Source organism: Lutra lutra, chromosome 9, assembly GCF_902655055.1.
Source record: "Lutra lutra chromosome 9, mLutLut1.2, whole genome shotgun sequence".
Lineage (NCBI taxonomy): Eukaryota > Metazoa > Chordata > Mammalia > Carnivora > Mustelidae > Lutra > Lutra lutra.
In genome coordinates, this window is record NC_062286.1 from 18555560 (window position 1) to 18573283 (window position 17724).

Below are 17724 nucleotides of genomic sequence, written 5' to 3' on the forward strand. Positions count from 1 at the left end.
ATACATGAAAATTCTGACCTACTATTTCAAAACAAGCTGAAGGACACAAAACAATAATAGAAGAATGAAAGAACCATATAAACCAGAATTAGAAAAACTCACAAAGGATATGAAATAACTCAGGAAGAATTAGAGTGCTTGCTTCAGCAGCATATATACTAAAATTGGAATGATACAGAGAAGATTAGAATTAGAAAAAAATCACACTAGAAATGTACACTAAAGTGGAAGGAACATAAAAGTTAAAAAACATTAGGTAATGGCTTATGACAAACAGGAGGAAAAAAAGGCAGGAAATTTCTTAAAGTAACAAATGAAAGAATTTCTGGTTCTGGTTAAGATTCGGTAGGCACACTCTACTCTCTCTCTCCCACTGATTACAACCAGAAGTCCTGGACAAGAGACATAAGCAATTACCTAAGGACTCTGAAAAATACATAAAGCAAGTGAACTGGGCAGGAAACACAGCACTCACACAATGACCAGCACAGCGGTGAATTCCGGGTTTGCCTTTAATCTCCTCTATGTCCCAGATCACACTCCAGGGCAACCAGAATCTCAGAAAAAATTCTCTTTCCAGACTCTCCAGACCTAAACCCATGGCAGCTATGACAATGATAATGGGCATATCCCTTTAGCCAGACCACCTCTCTTTCCAGCCAGACCACCAGGAAAGGGGGCTCTTGGGAACCCAGCAGTGTGGGAGAAGATCTCAAACAGGAGGGAGCAGGAGAATGAGGCCCTTTAAATTGTATGAAATCCCGAGCAGCACACGCATAGAACAGACCCAAATCAACAGAGCAGAGGGTGTGAAATCCCCTCTGGGTGGCCTCTCCCTGGGTGGTGCCCTATGGAGCTGGATCATTTTCCTATCGTTGCCATAAAAAATTACTGTAAACTTAGTGGATTAGAATAACTCAAAAGTACTACCTATGATTCCGGAGGTCAGAAGTCAAAAATAGGCCTTCAGGGGCGCCTGGGTGGCTCAGTGGGTTAAGCCCCTGCCTTCGGCTCAGGTCATGATCCTGGAGTCCTGGGATCAAGTCCTGCATCAGGCTCTCTGCTCAGCAGGAGGCCTGCTTCCTTCTCTCTGCCTGCCTCTCTGCCTACTTGTGATCTCTCTCTGTCAAATAAATAAATAAAATCTTTTAAAATAAAATGGGCCTTCATGAGCTAAAATCAAGGTGTCAAAAGACCTGTGTTCCTTCCTGGAGCTCGAGGAAAGAACATTTTCCCTTGCCTATTTCAGCTTCTAGAGGCTGCCTATATTCCTTGGCTGGTGGCCCCTTCCACCATAGAAAACGTCACTCCAACCTCTGCTTCTGTCATCACCTTTCCTCTTCCTGACTCTGATTGTCCTGCCGCCCTCCTGTAAGTACCCATGTGATGACACTGGGCTCCGTCAGATAATCCAGAATAACTGCCCCGTCTCATAATTCTTAATCATATCTGCAAAGCCCTTTACCAACAGATACCTTAAAATGACACACAAAACCATATTTAAATCATCCAAAAGACTCCAAGAAAGGGGAAATAGTGGAATAAAAAAGAGGCAAACAGAAAAGATCAAATAAAATGACAGAGTTAAATCCAAACACATCAATAGTTACATTAAATGTAAACCACCTCACAACCATTAGCATGGCTGCTATCAAAAATGCAGAAAATAAGTATTGAGGAGATTGGGAAGGAATTAGAATCTTTGCACACTGTTGGTGGGAATGTAAAATGAAAACAGCATGGCGGTTCTTCAAAAAACTAAAACAGAATTACTATATGGCCCGGCAATTCCACTTCTGGTCCTACACCCAAAAGAACTGGAAGCAGGGACTCAAAGAGATATTTGTACACCACATTCACGGCATTAGTCACAACAGCCGGAGGTGGAAGCAACCCAAGTGCCCATTAATGGATAAATGTATTTTTTTAATGTGATACATACATACAACAGAATAGTAGTCAACCTTGGAAAGAAAGGAAATTCTGGCTAAGTGAAATAAGTCAGTCACACAGGACAAATATGGTATGATTCCACTTACATGAGGTGCCTAGAGCAGTCAGATTCAGAGACAGAAAGTTGAACAGCGGTTGCCAAAGGCCATGGGGAGGAGGGAAATGAGGAATTGTTCCTTAATAAGTAGAGTTTCAGTTTTCCAAGATAGAATTCGGGGGGGGGGGGGGGCGCCGGGGTGGCTTACTCAGTTAAGCGCCTGACTCTTCATTTCGCCACAGGTCATGATCTCTAGGTCACGAGATCAAGACCCAGATAGGCTCCATGCTCAGTGCGGAGTCTGCTTGAGAGTCTCTCCTTTTGCCCCTCCCCATTCATGCTTGCTTGTGCTCTCTCTCTCTCCCCGAAAATAAATAAAATCTTAAAAAAAAAAAAAAGAGTTCTGGAGATGGAGAGTAGTGATAGTTCACAACAACATGAATGTACTAAATACTACTAACTGTAAATGATTAGGATAAGTTTTATGTGTATTTTACCATGATTTTAAAAAATTACATTAAATGTCAATAATCTAAATATCCCAACTTAAAAACAGATATTGTGAGTTTTTCAAAAAGAACTAAAAAGATACAGCTTTCTTTCTAAAAGAAACCTACTTGAAATATAGTAATATAGAGAAATTTTAAGCAAAGTGATAGAGATATAGTTAAGAAATGAAAAAATAAGCCACAGACTGGGATGAAATATTTGCAAAATACACCTCTGATAAAGGACTGGGGTTTTTTTTGTTGTTTTGTTTTGCTTTGTTTTTGATAAAGGACTGTTATTCAAATTATACAAAGAACTCTTAAAACTCAACAATACAGGTTCAGCTGGTTCAGGTGGTAAGAGCATGCCACTCTTGATCTTGGGATTGTAAATCTGAGCCCTATGTTGGGTGTAGAGATGATTTAAAAACAAGATATTAAAAAAACAAACAAACAAAAAAACTCAGGGAGCCTGGATGTCTCAGTCGGGTAAGTGTCTGCTTAACCCATATTGCGCTCCCTGCTCAGCAGGGAGTCTGCTTCTCCTTCTCCCTCTGCCATCTCCCCACCATTCATGCTCTCTCTCTCAAATAACTAAAATCATTAAAAATTTTAAAAACTCAACAATACAACTCAATTTAAAATAGACAAAAGATTTAGGGGCGCCTGGGTGGCTCAGTGGGTTAAGCCGCTGCCTTTGGCTCAGGTCATGATCTCAGGGTCCTGGGATTGAGCCCTGCATCGGGCTCTCTGCTCAGCAGGGAGCCTGCTTCGTCCTCTCTCTCTCTGCCTGCCTCTCTACTCTGCCTGCTTGTGATCTCTCTCTGTCAAATAAATAAATAAAATCTTTAAAAAAAAATAAAAATAAAATAAAATAGACAAAAGATTTAAACCCACATCTTCCCATAAAAAGATGATAAATATGAAAGATTTATATGATTTATAAAGATTATAAATATGAAAAGATGCTCAACACCACATCATTAGGGAATTGCAAATTAAAACCTGTGTGGCTCAGTTGGTTAAGCTTCCAACTCTTAATTTCAGCTCAGGTCATGATCTCAGGGTCTGAGATCGAGCCCCACATCAGCCCAACATGGAGCCTACTTAGGATTCTCTCTCTCCCTCTCCCTCTGTCCCTCCTCAATCCCATCCCCTGCACCAACTATGCTTTCTCTCTCTCCCTCAAAAATAAATAAAAAATAAATTAAAAACAACAAGATATTACTACACACCTATTAGGCCAAAATCCTAAACACTGATAATATCAAATTCTGGGGAGGATATGGACATCAGATACTCACTCTCATTTTTGCTGGTGTGAATGTAAAATACTACAGCCATTCTGGAAGACAGTTTGGCAGTTTGTTACAAAACTAAACATACTCTTTCCATATAATCCAGCAATCATGATATTTGGTATTTACCCAATGAGTTGCCAACTTATGTTCACAAAAAACCCTGCACATTAATATTTATAGCAGCTTTATTCAAAACTGCCAAAACTTAAACAACCAAGATGTCCTTTAATAGGCGAATGGATAACAGACTGTAGCACATCTATACAATGGAATGTTGCTGTGTTAAAAAAAAAGCTATCAAGCCACGAAAAGACATGAGAGAACTTTAGATGCATATTGCTGAGTGAAAGAAGGCAATCTGAGAGGGCGACATAAAACATGATTTTCACTCCATGACATTCTGGAAAAGGAAAAACTATGCAGACGGTAAAAATGTCAGTGGGCAAGGAGTGAACAGGTAGAGCGTGAGAGGTTTTCAGAGCAGTGAAATGATTCTTAATGATAACTGCAAGGATGAGTATATGTCATACAATTGTCAAAACCTATGCACAGAATGTATGAAACAAAGAATGAGTCCTAATGTAAACTGTGGACTTTAGTTAACAATATGTATCAAGGGGTGTCTGGGTGGCTCAGACGGTTAAGCATTCAACTCTTGATCCTGGCTCAGGTCTTGATCTCAGGGTCTTGAGTTCAAGCCCTGTGTTGGGCTCCATGCTGGGTATAGAGCCTACTTAATAAATAATGATAATAAGAACAATAACGATAATAATAACATATCAATATTTGCTCATAAATGTAAAAAATGTAGCACAGTATGTAAGATGTTAATAATAGGGGAAACTGTTGTTGTCAGCGGGGTGGGGGAGGGGCTAGGTAAGGAGATATAAGGGAACTCTGTCCTTTACGCTCAGTTTTTCTGCAAACCTAAAACTGCAACAACAACAAAAAAGTTTGTTAATTTTTTTAAAAAACATGTGCAAAGGAGTATTATAATAAAGGAGTATTAAAGTAAGAATGGGGGAGGAATAAGAAAATGTACATAAATATTTATTTTAGCAAAAGAAATACCATACAGATAAAAAGAAACTAAGATTGGTTACTTCCGTGGTGGAAGGTATGGGGGCAATGGCACTTCTCAGGTCTAACTAGTTTTGAATAATTATGACTTTTATATATATGTTACTGTTTTACACACTAAAACAAATAAGGATGGGAGGGACCTTAAAACTGAACACAAACAAAAAACAAAAGAATCTATATTTTATTTCAAAGAGTAACAATCAGAATAGATGGGGGGTAGAGGAAAAGGAGATTAACCCAAGTAACTTTTGAACACAGTATTTAGACTATATGCCCTCAGACTAAAGACAAAAAGCACTATAAACATAATTTGAACTCTATTTCATTGGGTTCCCCCCCCAAAGTGGTATGAGTTAACCCTTATTTAACTACTTTTTATGTAATCAAGGACTTAGAAAAGAAATATATTCAAGATAATGGGAGCTGTATTTCTTGTTGGAGAAGAAAGTTCTATGCGTGGAAAGATGAAAGGCTAGGGCAAAAGAAAGTAAAGTGATGGAAAAAGACATACCATACAAACACTAATGTAAAAGAAAAAAAAATACTGAAGTAGCTATATTGACAAAGACCATGAACAAGGACAATTAGCAGGGACAAGGAAGAATATTATATAATTATAAAAGGCTCAATTAATCAAGAAGACATAACAAATCCCAAACATGTATGCAACTAACAAAAAAGCATTGATACAGGACACAAAAACTGACAGAACTAAAAGGAAAAAGAGACGAATCCACAGTTACGGTTGGAGAGTTCAAAACTCCTCTCTCAGTAACGGAGATAAGTAGACAGAACATCAGCAAGGATACAGAGACTTGAACAACACAAGCAAACAGTGTGATCTAACTGACATTGTAGAACCCTCCACCCAACAACAGAATACACTTTTTTTTTTCAGGTCAATATAAAACATTAAAACTAAGAGGCACCTGGGTGGCTTGGTAGGTAGAGCATGCAACTCTTGATCTTGGAATTGTGAGTTCAAGCCCCACGTTGGGTGTAGAGATAGAGATAGAGAGAAAGAGAGAGAGAAATGTGGAGCTTTAGAAAAAAGTTAACCAAGATAGATCATATGCTAGGTAACAAAACAAACCAGAATAGATTTAAAAGAATTAAAATCATACACAGTACGTTCTTTGACCACAACAGAATTAAATGAGAAACCAACACAAAATCTGGGAAATGTCAAATATTCGAAAATTAAACAATACACATTTAAATAACCCAGGAGTCAAAGAGGAAGATTCAAGGTAAAGTAGAAAATATTTTTAAATGGATGAAAAAGAAAATACAACATATCAACAAGTGTGGGATGCCACTAATACACTGCTTATAAATTTTAACAGTAAATCTTTATATTAAAAAAAGAGGGCGCCTGGGTGGCTCAGTTGGTTAAGAAACTGCCTTCTGCTCAGGTCATGATCCTGGAGTTCCGGGATCGAGTCCCGCATCAGGCTCCCTGCTTGGCAGGGAGTCTGTTTCTCCCTCTGACTTTCCCCCTCTTGTGCTCTCTCTCATTCTCTCCCTCTCAAATAAATAAATAAAATCTTAAGAAAAAAATCTCAAACCAATAATCTAAACTTCCCATTTAAGAAACTAAGCATAAAACAAACAGAAGGAAGGAGATTAACTTGAGAAATCAGAAAACTGAAAGAGAAAATGAAAAAAAAAAAAAAAAGGAAAAAGTCCATGAAACCCAAAACCAGTTTTTGTTTTTTGTTTTTTGGTTTTTTTTTTTATTTTATTTTTTATAAACATATATTTTTATCCCCAGGGGTACAGGTCTGCGAATCGCCAGGTTTACACACTTCACAGCACTCACCATAGCACATACCCTCCCCAATATCCATAACCCTACCCCCGCTCTCCCAACCCCCCTCCCCCCATCACCAAAATCAGTTTTTTGAAAAGAGTAAAAATAGACTGACCAAGGGGGTAAAAAAAAAGACATAAATTGTCAATTTCAAGTACAAAAAAAGGGATAGCACTACAGACAAAGCAGAGTTTAAAAGCAAACAAAGACTAGTAGAGCTGTGTCAAAAGGATTCAGGAACCAACTTGAAAAGATTCCCACAGGCCAGAGATGGGACTATGTTAGCAGCAATAAACATAATAATGGCAATGCACTAAACGACATCAAATATGTTTAAAGCTATGAATTCATAATGATACAAAGAAAAGTAATTTATCACTTTTGAATAGGAAGATCATTCATTTTAAAAACTGGTTAATAAAGATAAAGAATCAAGCATTAATCCTCCCTGGATAACCAGATAACAGACGAGGCTGTAATAAATGAGTAAAGGAGTGATTTCCTTAGAACTCTCAGTTTTGCACACTCTAATGAATTAAGATATTTCTGCATTTAGTATCAATCACTGCTCACATCACAAGAAGAACAATAACCAGACACTATGTGCCTCCTAAAAAAAGAACACACTCTTATTTATGAATAGTCTTGCAAAAAAGAATAAAATAAAACCCAAATCTGATTAAGCCTGTAGATCAGCGCTGCCCAACAGAAACATAATACAAGGCACTGATGTATTTAAGTTTTCTAGTAACCACATTACAAAGAGTAAAATGAATTAGGAAATTATGTTTTAATATATTTAACCCAATATATCCAAAATATCATTTCAATATACAGTCAATATAAAATTACTGACATTTCATATTATTTTTATAATAAATCTTTCAAGTAAATGTGCATTTTATACTTATAGCATATCTCAATTTGGACTACACTTCAAGTGTCCAACAGACACATGTGGCTAGTTGCTATCATACTAGCACAACTCCAGATCCAAGTACCAGTTTATAGGAAATACAAAAAACAAATGAACGTGTTAGCCTCACCATAGGTATTCAATCAGCAAAATCCAGACTGTCGGAAATTCAACAGGTCAACACCTGGTTTCTTCATCAAATTAAATGGCAAGGAAAAAGAGAGACTGAGGAGCCATCTGTAGGTTGAGATTTAAAGGACAAAGGAGCAAAAAGGAAGGAAAAACTTAAACGCAGGATTTAGACATGCTCACGGCTGCTAAAACTCTAAGAAAAACAAAAACATCATTACCATAAATGTTAAGTTAGTGGTAATACTCAGGGAGAAAAAGAGGGTTTTAATCGGAATGGAGCACAAAGAGAGTTTCTGGACTGGCTGACAATTTCTTTCACCCAGTGGTTGTTACATCTTATAGGAGTTCATGATAAGCTATCCATTTGTTTTCAGCAGTTTTCCTTAACTGTGTTATGTTTAACAATAAAAAAGTATGAATTGAATAATAAATATGTATTTGATGGGAAAAGTGTGATGTGATTAAATTCCTAAACTTCCCAATTCCCCCCTCCGACCCACAAACTCACCACCTCCACCTGTAGCCCTAGTTTCTGGTCTTCGAGAATAAAATATCCTTACTCTTGTTTCAGACCAAAACTCCCACCTAGGTTCCTGACCTTATATCCTGCAGTCTTTCCCAATCTTGATCCATTAATGATCAGTGCTCTCCCCTCCATCTACAAGCTCCATGGTTCTATGGAGGCGGTATAGGACAGTGGCAAATAACTGGCTGTTTTGTCAGAATCCTCGTGTTCAAATCCTCATTCAGCTCTTTGACCAGTTATCAACCAGGTAACAATCTCTCTGTGGTAAACTCTCCTCAAGTAAAATGAGAACAGTGTCTACTTCCTAGGGCTGCTGTGAGGCGTAAATGAGTTAACACATGGAAAGCCCTTGAGGGAGGCCTGGAAGTCAGTATATTTTCAGTAAGTGTTAGCTGCTATCATCACCTTCACTATATAAACATGCTCAGTCATTTTTCCACTTTTATCAGAATCCTTTTCTCACCCCTGTGCACCTCTCTAGTTACACTCTCACTCCTTCCCTTTTTCCTGAGAACAACAAAGATCACCAAATGGTCGTATCTACTGGCAAGGTTTTAGTACATATTTAATTAGCCTCCACTGGAACATTTGATATTTAGCTCATTTCAAACATAAACTCCCTCTTCCTTGAGTTCTGTGATGTAGCCCTTGGCTGTCCTGCTTTGGAGAAGTTACGATCAGTCTCCTTTGTAAGACATCCCTACCGCTGCTCAAACATTACCGCTCCTCTATGTACCATTTTCTTTCCGCTTCGAAGAACCACCTACATCTGATGTACATTTGTGGTTGGAATGCACCTACAGCATCTAACCCCAAAGAGTCCCTAGCTCTGAAGTCTCCCATGCTTTGGATATATTTAAATAAATCTCTGCTGGACCTGGATGTCAAAATCTCCCATACTGCAATCACTCCAGATCTGCTACTCTCCCATCTATTCTCAGTTAATGATGCTACGAATCTACCTGATTACCGAGGCAGAAATCTAAGAGCAATTCGAGGCTCTTCCTTTATCCTTGTCCCTGAAATCCAATCACTTAGTTCTAGTGATTTTACCCCTACATTTTCTAGACGAAATCCTCCTTACTACAACTTCTCTCATTCAGGCCTGCAGCACCTCTCACCTTGAATACAAGAAAGGCATGCAAAGTCCTTGCTAACTTCAAACACTACTCTTCTCTTCACTTAGCTTCAGAATACACCAAGCCAGAAGTGCCCATAGTTGTATGAAATTAATATGTTCGAGCGCCAGGGTGGCTCAGTAATTCAGCATCTGTCTTGGGCTCAGGTCATGGTCCCAGGGTCATGGAATCAAGCCCTGCATCGGACTTGGACAGCCAGCTTCTCCCTCTTCCTCTGCCTGCTGCTTACTCTCTCTCTTTCTCTCTCTTGTCAAATAAATAGATAAAATAGGAAGAAAGAAAGAAAAAAAAGAAAAGAGAAAAGAAAAGAAAAGAAAAGAAAAGAAAAACATGTTTACCTCTGTTTCTATGCCTTTGTTATACTGTTCCCTCTGCCTGGAATGTTCTTCCCCAGTTTTTTTACTACATTCCTTCATTTTTTGAGATGCTGTTATCACATCCACCAGAAAACCCTCTCACGAATTCCTAGGTGGGTTAAGTTCCTTCCTCTGTGCTCTGATAGCACCTCTGCTATACCATTATCATTGCACTTACTTAAATTAAAAAAAAAAATCTCTTAATATATCTTCTTCTACTGAGTAGTTATTTCCAAAGGCAGGGACTATTTTACTTATCTTTGTAACTTCAGTGGCTGGCACATACTTACAGCAAATGGTAGGTAGTCAATATACCTTGTTGAAAGGAAGTAGTTATTTTCCATATTCCTGGAAAATCAATACTTCTAAAATTTCACTTTCATCATGTCCTGGTGCTGTTCAAAAACATTCCAGGACTGCCACATGATAAAGTACAAATATATTTTTTGGCCTGGTCCTCCACAACAAGACCCCAAACTACCTATACAGCTTTATCTTCCATCATACTTTCTCATATAATAAATCTTTAGTTTCAGTCTACTCAGCCCTCAAAACAACTTTTTGACCCATACCTCCCAAAACCATTACAACTCATTAAACTGTTGGCCTTTTAATTAATACTTACATTGCAACTTATTAGCAATTACCCCACAATGCAGCTGTTGACATTAAAAAACAATGCTGTTGGGGCACCTGTGTAGTACAGTCAGTTGAGTGACGGACTCGGTGTCAGCTCAGGTCGTGATCTTGGAGTGAGGCTCAGCACTTAGCGTGGGGTCTGCTTGGGATTCTCTCCCTCTGCCCCTCCCCATCGTGCATTCTCTAATAAATGTTAATTAAAAAAACTGTTAATTTAAAAAAAAAACTGTTGTCATGGGGGTGCCTGGTAGAGTATGGGACTCTTAATCCCTGGGTCAATGAGTTCCACCCACACTGGGCCTAGAGCTTACTTTTATAATTATTTTTTTTAATGTTGCCATGGACAGCCACACTCCTAACTTCCATATCTCCAGTAGGATGAGTAGTAGGGAAAAGGCCAAGGTAACTTTGTGTTAACTTATAATACACATTACTTTACATATATAAGAATAACACCAAACTTTTTCCTCCTTTACTCACCTTTTTTTATCTTCAGTCCAGTCTTCCTTTCATCTTTCTTGGCTTGAAGGTCATCAGGAACAAGTACAAAAGGATTAGCTAGTATAGGACTTCTTTCCCTGAAGCTATCTTTCTTCTGCTAATCAAAACACTAACCTGAAAAAATTCTAGATACCCAGAATTCCAGAAAGAAATAGAAATTATCGTAAGAAAATCAGAGTCTTTGGTCTTTTGGTATGTGGTCTTTCAGATCTGCCAAATTAACCATTAACAGTAGGACCATTAATCGAAGTGGTCTTACATAGACCAATCATTTCTGTTTCTGGAATAAGAGGGGCTGTCGGGAAAATAGGTGGCATTAATAGAAGTCGAAGTGAGAAGAAAACCTGACTCCATCACCTCCAAGTGCTCTAAAGAAACTGTCACTCCTAAAAGGGTAAAAGCCATCAGTGCAAAATCTTCCAAAGAACACTGTCATTCCTTTTGAGTTCTTGGATCTAATATATTGGCCTAATAAAAGGAAAATGAGGTTAAGAAGGCAAAGCTGAGAGCAAACTAAAGGAGTGTGTGTGTGTGTGTGTGTGTGTGTGTATTTTTTTTTTCAAAAATCTCAAACTTGATTCTTAAAAATAATCTAAAAACAAAGGCATTCCCACTAAGAAACTTCAACTGGGATAACCAAGCAAACTGCAAAATTTCAGGGTCAGTTCTTAAAAGAACAGAGAATGATATTGAGGTAGCCAATATTTATTCGACTTTGTATTCATCATTTCCAATCTATACAACTTTGTCAGGTGATCTAGCTGCATGGCCTCCTCAGGGAATCCCCAGTGTGACCATCTTTAGCTTTTTTCCATGGTGGGCTCATGGTATTTTCCAGAGAAGGCTCTGCTACTCTCCCATCTGGATATTCTTACACAATGCTTTGAAAGTAGCTTTTTAGTCCTCCACTCATCAATATGAGCAGATAGCAAAGAATTACTGAACATTTACGAAAAAGCTACAATATTAAACAGGAGCCAAAATAAATAGGAAAAGCAACTTGGAGGTAAAAGTGTCTCTGCAGGAAGAAGAAAAACCAAGAAAGAAAAAGTAATTATTAATATCCTCAAGAGAGACTAACCGACTTTACATCCTTTGGCTCAGGTCATGATCCCAGGCTCCTGGAATCAAGCCCTGCATTGGGCTCCCTGCTCAGTGGGAAGCCTGCTTCTCCCTCTCCCACTCGCTTGTGTTCCCTCTCTGTGTCTCTGTCAAATAAATAAATAAATAAAATCTTTTTAAAAAATCAAGAAAACAACAGCTCTGAAAAAATTAAATTCACAATTAAAACTGGGAAGGAAACAGAATTTAGAGAATGGTCTGGGAAGGTCAATGTCTAAAGAACTATGATTCTAGAAATGAAGAATCAGAACAGTAACAACACAACAACAACAAAACTAGGTGAACAAATCATAAAGAAATAACTCGAGAAAATTTCTCAGAACTGAAGGACATGAATTTTCAGAGCAGCGAGGCCCACTAGCACGACACCCATCCAGACATTTCTGGGACATTCTAGAACATCAGGGTAAAAATAAAGATTCTTAAATCTTTAAGAAAGGAAAACAAAATCAAGAGAACACATCAAGAATCAGAATAGGAGGGTGCCTGGGTGGCTCAGTGGGTTAAGCCGCTGCCTTCAGCTCAGGTCATGGTCTCAGGGTCCTGGGATCGAGTCCCGCATCGGGCTCTCTGCTCAGCAGGGAGCCTGCTTCCCTTCCTCTCTCTCTGCCTTCCTCTCTGCCTACTTGTGATCTCTCTCTGTCAAATAAATAAATAAAATCTTAAAAAAAAAAAAAGAATCAGAATAGGAGAGTCTGGGTAGCTTAGTCAGTTGAGTGTACAGCTCTTGGTTTTGACTCAGGTCATGATCTTGGGATTGGGGGGGGCCCCATGCTCAGTGGGGGGATCTGTTTGAGGTTCTCTCTCCCTCCCCCTCTCCCCTGCTTGTGCTTTCTAAAATAAATAAATACATCTTAAAAAAAAAAAAAGGAATCAGAATAGCACTAGACCATTTGCCACCAACACAGGATACAAATGTCAGTAGAGAAAGGTGAAGGAGTAGAGTGAAGGGAGAACCCAGAAAAAGTTATATAAGACTTTCAACATATCAATGAAAAGGTTAGAATGTTCCAGAAGAAACTTTCTCAAGATGATGAAATGCTGGAATGCCTGTATGTCTGAAGATAAGAGCTGGATTGCTGGGGATAAATTTAGGGGCAAACTAGTTGTTAATAGAGAACCAGGCAAATAACAGCAAAGATAACAAAAAAAAGTGTACATGAAACTAACCATAGCATCCTAAATATCTCAGCTGTCAAGAGTTTTTACACAGTCACAATCATGTAAAGACTGAATAATGATGTAACAACAATGAAAACTAACTGAGAGGATGAGAAAACAGAAATGTGGAGGTGCACGGGGGACAGTTGTGAGACTATTCTCTTCCGTGGGGGGAAATCAATATAGGCAAAAATTGGAAAGTTAAGAAGCAGTCACATAAGAACATTATTTAGAAATACAGAGATGCATCCTTAAATAATTAGTTAAGGATTTTGAAAACAACTGGCTCTGCGGAGAATATTCCCTTTTTGCTGGGAGAAAGGGAGGGAGGAGGAATCAGGAGATAACTAATTTTTGTAACAAGCCTTCTAATTCTTTAAACCACATTCATGAATTTCAAATTAAAAATAAATTTTTAAAGACGTAAAATAATTCCATTTATGTACATTAAAAAAAAAACCCAAACCATTTTGATGGACACCAACAGTAATAATTACAGTAGTCATGATTAAAACATATTAAACAGGTCATGTGCCTGGGACTGTTCTAAGGTCATTACAATGTGTTTGTTGATCCAAATGCATAATCCTCACAATAACTACCACAGGCCTGGGGCTATCATTATCCCCTCCCTACAGATAAACACTGATGTACAGGGAGGTAAAGTAAGTTGCTTCCTGTCACAGCCAAGAAGAGACCAACTAGGATTCAGACTCACTCTGGCTTCAGCACCCTTCTCAAATAATTACCTTCTCAAATAATGAATTAAAAACAGATAGGGAGGGGCACCTGGGTGGCTGAGTGGGTTAAGCCTCTGCCTTTGGCTCGGGTCATGATCTCAGGATCCTGGGATAGAGCCCCTCATCCGGCTCTCTGCTCAGCGGGGAGCCTGCTTCCCCCTCTCTCTCTGCCTGCCTCTCTGCCTACTTGTGATTTCTCTCCTCTGTGTCAAATGAATAAATAAAATATTAAAAAAAAAAAACAAAAACAGACAGGGAAGATGTTCATCAAAGTCATCAGAATGGCTCCCTCTGAGGAAGAAAAAGAATGTGACTGGACAGCTGTAGGAAAAGGACATCAATTTTATCTAGAATTTTGTTCTTAAAAAAGAGAACTATAGCAGCGCCTGGGTGACTCAGTCAGTTAAGTCTCTGCCTTTGGCTCCGGTCATGATCCCGGGGGTCCTGGGATCGAGCCTCACGGTGGCGGGCTCCCTGTTCAGTGGGGAGTCTGCTTCCTCTGCCCACATACTGCTTGTGCTCTCTCTCTCTCGCAAATGAGTAAGTAAAATATTTTTAAAAATAATTTTAAAATAAAAATTTTTTAAATTATATAAATAAGAACTACAACAATTATAAGCTGTTAACATTTAATTCTGGACGATGGGAACATGCATGTTGTACCAGTCTCTGCAGTACTCTACAGTTTAAAAAACCTGAATAAGAGCAAATGCATTTATCATTCACCTCAATGATAGGCCAGTTAAGAATCCAAGCTCTGAAACCACACAAGTAGGAATCCCAGCTAATTCATTAGCTGTGTAGTGTCATCGGGTAAGTCATCAGGTAATTTGCTCAACCAATTCTGTATTTCAGTATCCCCTTCTGTTACGTGGAACCAACAACAGTCCTTAGCTCACAGATGCTATGATAATTAAATGGTTAATCTTTGAAATGGTACCTATCACTCAGATGTTTGCTGCTGCGATTACTACTACTGTATTATCACACAAGCACTGGCCCACTATTAGATAACATCTTGTTTGCACTTTGCCCACTACACTGTACTCCAAGAGAACCAGGACCTTGCTGTCCTGGCCTCAGCTTTAACTCTAATACCAAGAACTGTGCTTGGCAAGTGGCGTTGCTCAAATAAATGTGTTAAATAAATGTTGACCTTTGGTGATTAGGAACCACTTGTACTTTCCCCTGCTATTTTACTCTTCAGTATATGCTTCTGTCTTTCCTTGCCTGGAAAACCTTTCCCACCTTGATGCCTCAGCTCAGGTGTCAGTTTTTTTTAGGAAGGCTTTGATGAGAGTGGGCTACATGCTCCGCCTCTGTATACCCATTGGACCTTATGGCTAACTCAGTCGTTAACACATGCCATACACAGTATGCTGAAATACATTTGCACGTTTCTCTACCCCAACAAGAAGTGATGAGGCACAGCGATTAAAGAGTATCAACTCTGGAGCCCGACTGACTGGATTTGGATCCCGGCTGTGTGACCTCAGACAAACTACTTTATGCCCCTGTCTACCTGCCTGTAAGATGGGGATAATAACAACACATAGCTCATAAGGTTCTCAAAGGATTAAGTGTGTATTTGTACTTGTAAAGCACTCAGGACAGTCCCTAGTGCCTAGTAAATATGATGTAAGGATGTTAAATTATATTATAAAATTCTTACACATAAAATTTTTATATATAAATATATACAATGCATATAAAATATACAATAAAAATATATAACTATAACAATAAAATATATTTAAAAATTTTTAAAACAGGTACTATGTCTTTGCCCAACTTTACATTCTCTCAAATTGGTGACTACCGCAGTAGTTCAGACAAAAGGATTCGTGCCCAGATTAAGTCAGCTGCAATATAATGAAGAAAGTGTGATGGACAGGAGACACTTTAGAGGGATAAAAATCAACAGAACATGCTGCATGATTAGAATGAGATGCACCATAAAGAAGATAAAATTTAGGATGACAGGTTTTGGAACTTTGATGGATATGGTTCTATTCACTAAGGTGGGAAATAGAAGAAAAGGAATAGTTCTTGAAAATTTTTAATAAAAAAACTCTTCATTCAATGTTTATAGACAGAAGAACATTTCTTAAAAAATAACTTGAACCTGACCAACCATGACAGAAATCTGGCACACTATAGCTAAAAGAATTTAAGTAATAAGCTCCATGAAGACAGGAACCTTTTCTGCTTTGTTTCCTGCTTTATTTCCAGCACCTACAACAGTGCTTGGCACACTGTAGATACCCACTATAAACCTGCTGAATCAATGAAAGGATGATTTAATTTCAGCTGTATCAATTAAACCAAAAGAAATAAGCATCTACTATAAGCCCAGCAATTGTTTTTGTTTTGTTTTAAAGATTTTATTTATTTATTTGAGAGATCACAAGTAGACAGAGAGGCAGGCAGAGAGAGGGGGAGGCAGGCTCCCTGCTAAGCAGAGTCAGATGTGGGACTCCGTCCCAGGATCCTGAGACCGACCCTGAGACCATGAACTTAGCTGAAGGCAGAGGCTTAACCCACTGAGCCACCCAGGCGTCCCAAGCCCAGCATTGTTTTAAATTCCTACAGGGAATGCAGAAAAAAATGTGATACTTCCTTTCCCACATAAATACATTACTGTTTTGCCTAACATTAGTAATTCACTATGCAATGCACTACAAAATACAAAATACAGTAAGGGAGATGTATTGGTGGAGAATCTAAGCCCAGCCCTGAAATATAAGCAAGATTTCAGTAGTTGAAAATAAAGATACTCCATGGTGAGTGGTATGAATAAAGTGATATGATGTAATATGAAGGGTTCCAAGAAAACTAAGAAAAGGTTTTGGTAAAGTGGGGCTACACTCTAGAAGAGCCAGAAAGGAACAAAGGGCAAATAAAATGCCAACTCTCTCTGGGAAGAGTTTCATTTTCCCCACTCCTAAACAAAATTAATTGGTCCCCTTCTTATAACTCTGAACACCACCATGTCCCTTCTGTTACAACCCTTATCCCACTGATCACTACTACTGGTATACCCACCAGCCTCCCCTAGTGAACTATGAGCTACTGAAAGATAATGTGTCTAGCATAGTACCTAGGACATAAGAGACAAGACTGTGGGGCACCTGGGAGGCTCAGTGGGTTAAAGCCTCTGCCTTCAGCTCAGATCATGATCCCAGGGTTCTGGGATCGAGCCCCGTATCTCTGCTGAGCAGAGAGCCTGCTTCCTCCTCTCTCTCTCTGCCTGCCTCTCTGCCTACTTGTGATCTCTGTCAAATAAATAAAATCTTTAAAAAAAAGAGAGAGAGAGAGAGAGATAAGACTGTGCAGATAAGAGAGGGAACTTATACCTAAAAGATAGCCAAAAGGGGTGCCTGGGTGGCTCAGTCAGTTAAGCATCTGCCTTCAGCTTAGGTCATGATCTGAGAATCCTGGGATGGAGCCCTGCTTTGGGTTCCTGCTCAGCAGGGAGCCTGCTTCTTCCTCTGCCCTTCACCCTGCTTGTGCTGTCATCCGCTCTTGTTCTCTGGCTCTTGCCCTCTCATATAAATAAAATCTTAAAAAAAAAAAAAAAAAAAAAGACTGCCAACAGATATCTATGCAGGTGTTAGGGAATAGCAATAAATGAAATAGATATTTAAACGATTAGTGTCTTACTTTACTGTAGTTTTGAGTCCAAAGTGAATTAAAACTGGATAAATAAACCCAACTTCTCTCCAGACCTCCATAAACTTCATTAAGGCTCAAATGCAGGGCACACCTGGGTGGCTGCTGGGTTAAGCACCTGTCTTTGACTCAGGTCATGATCCCA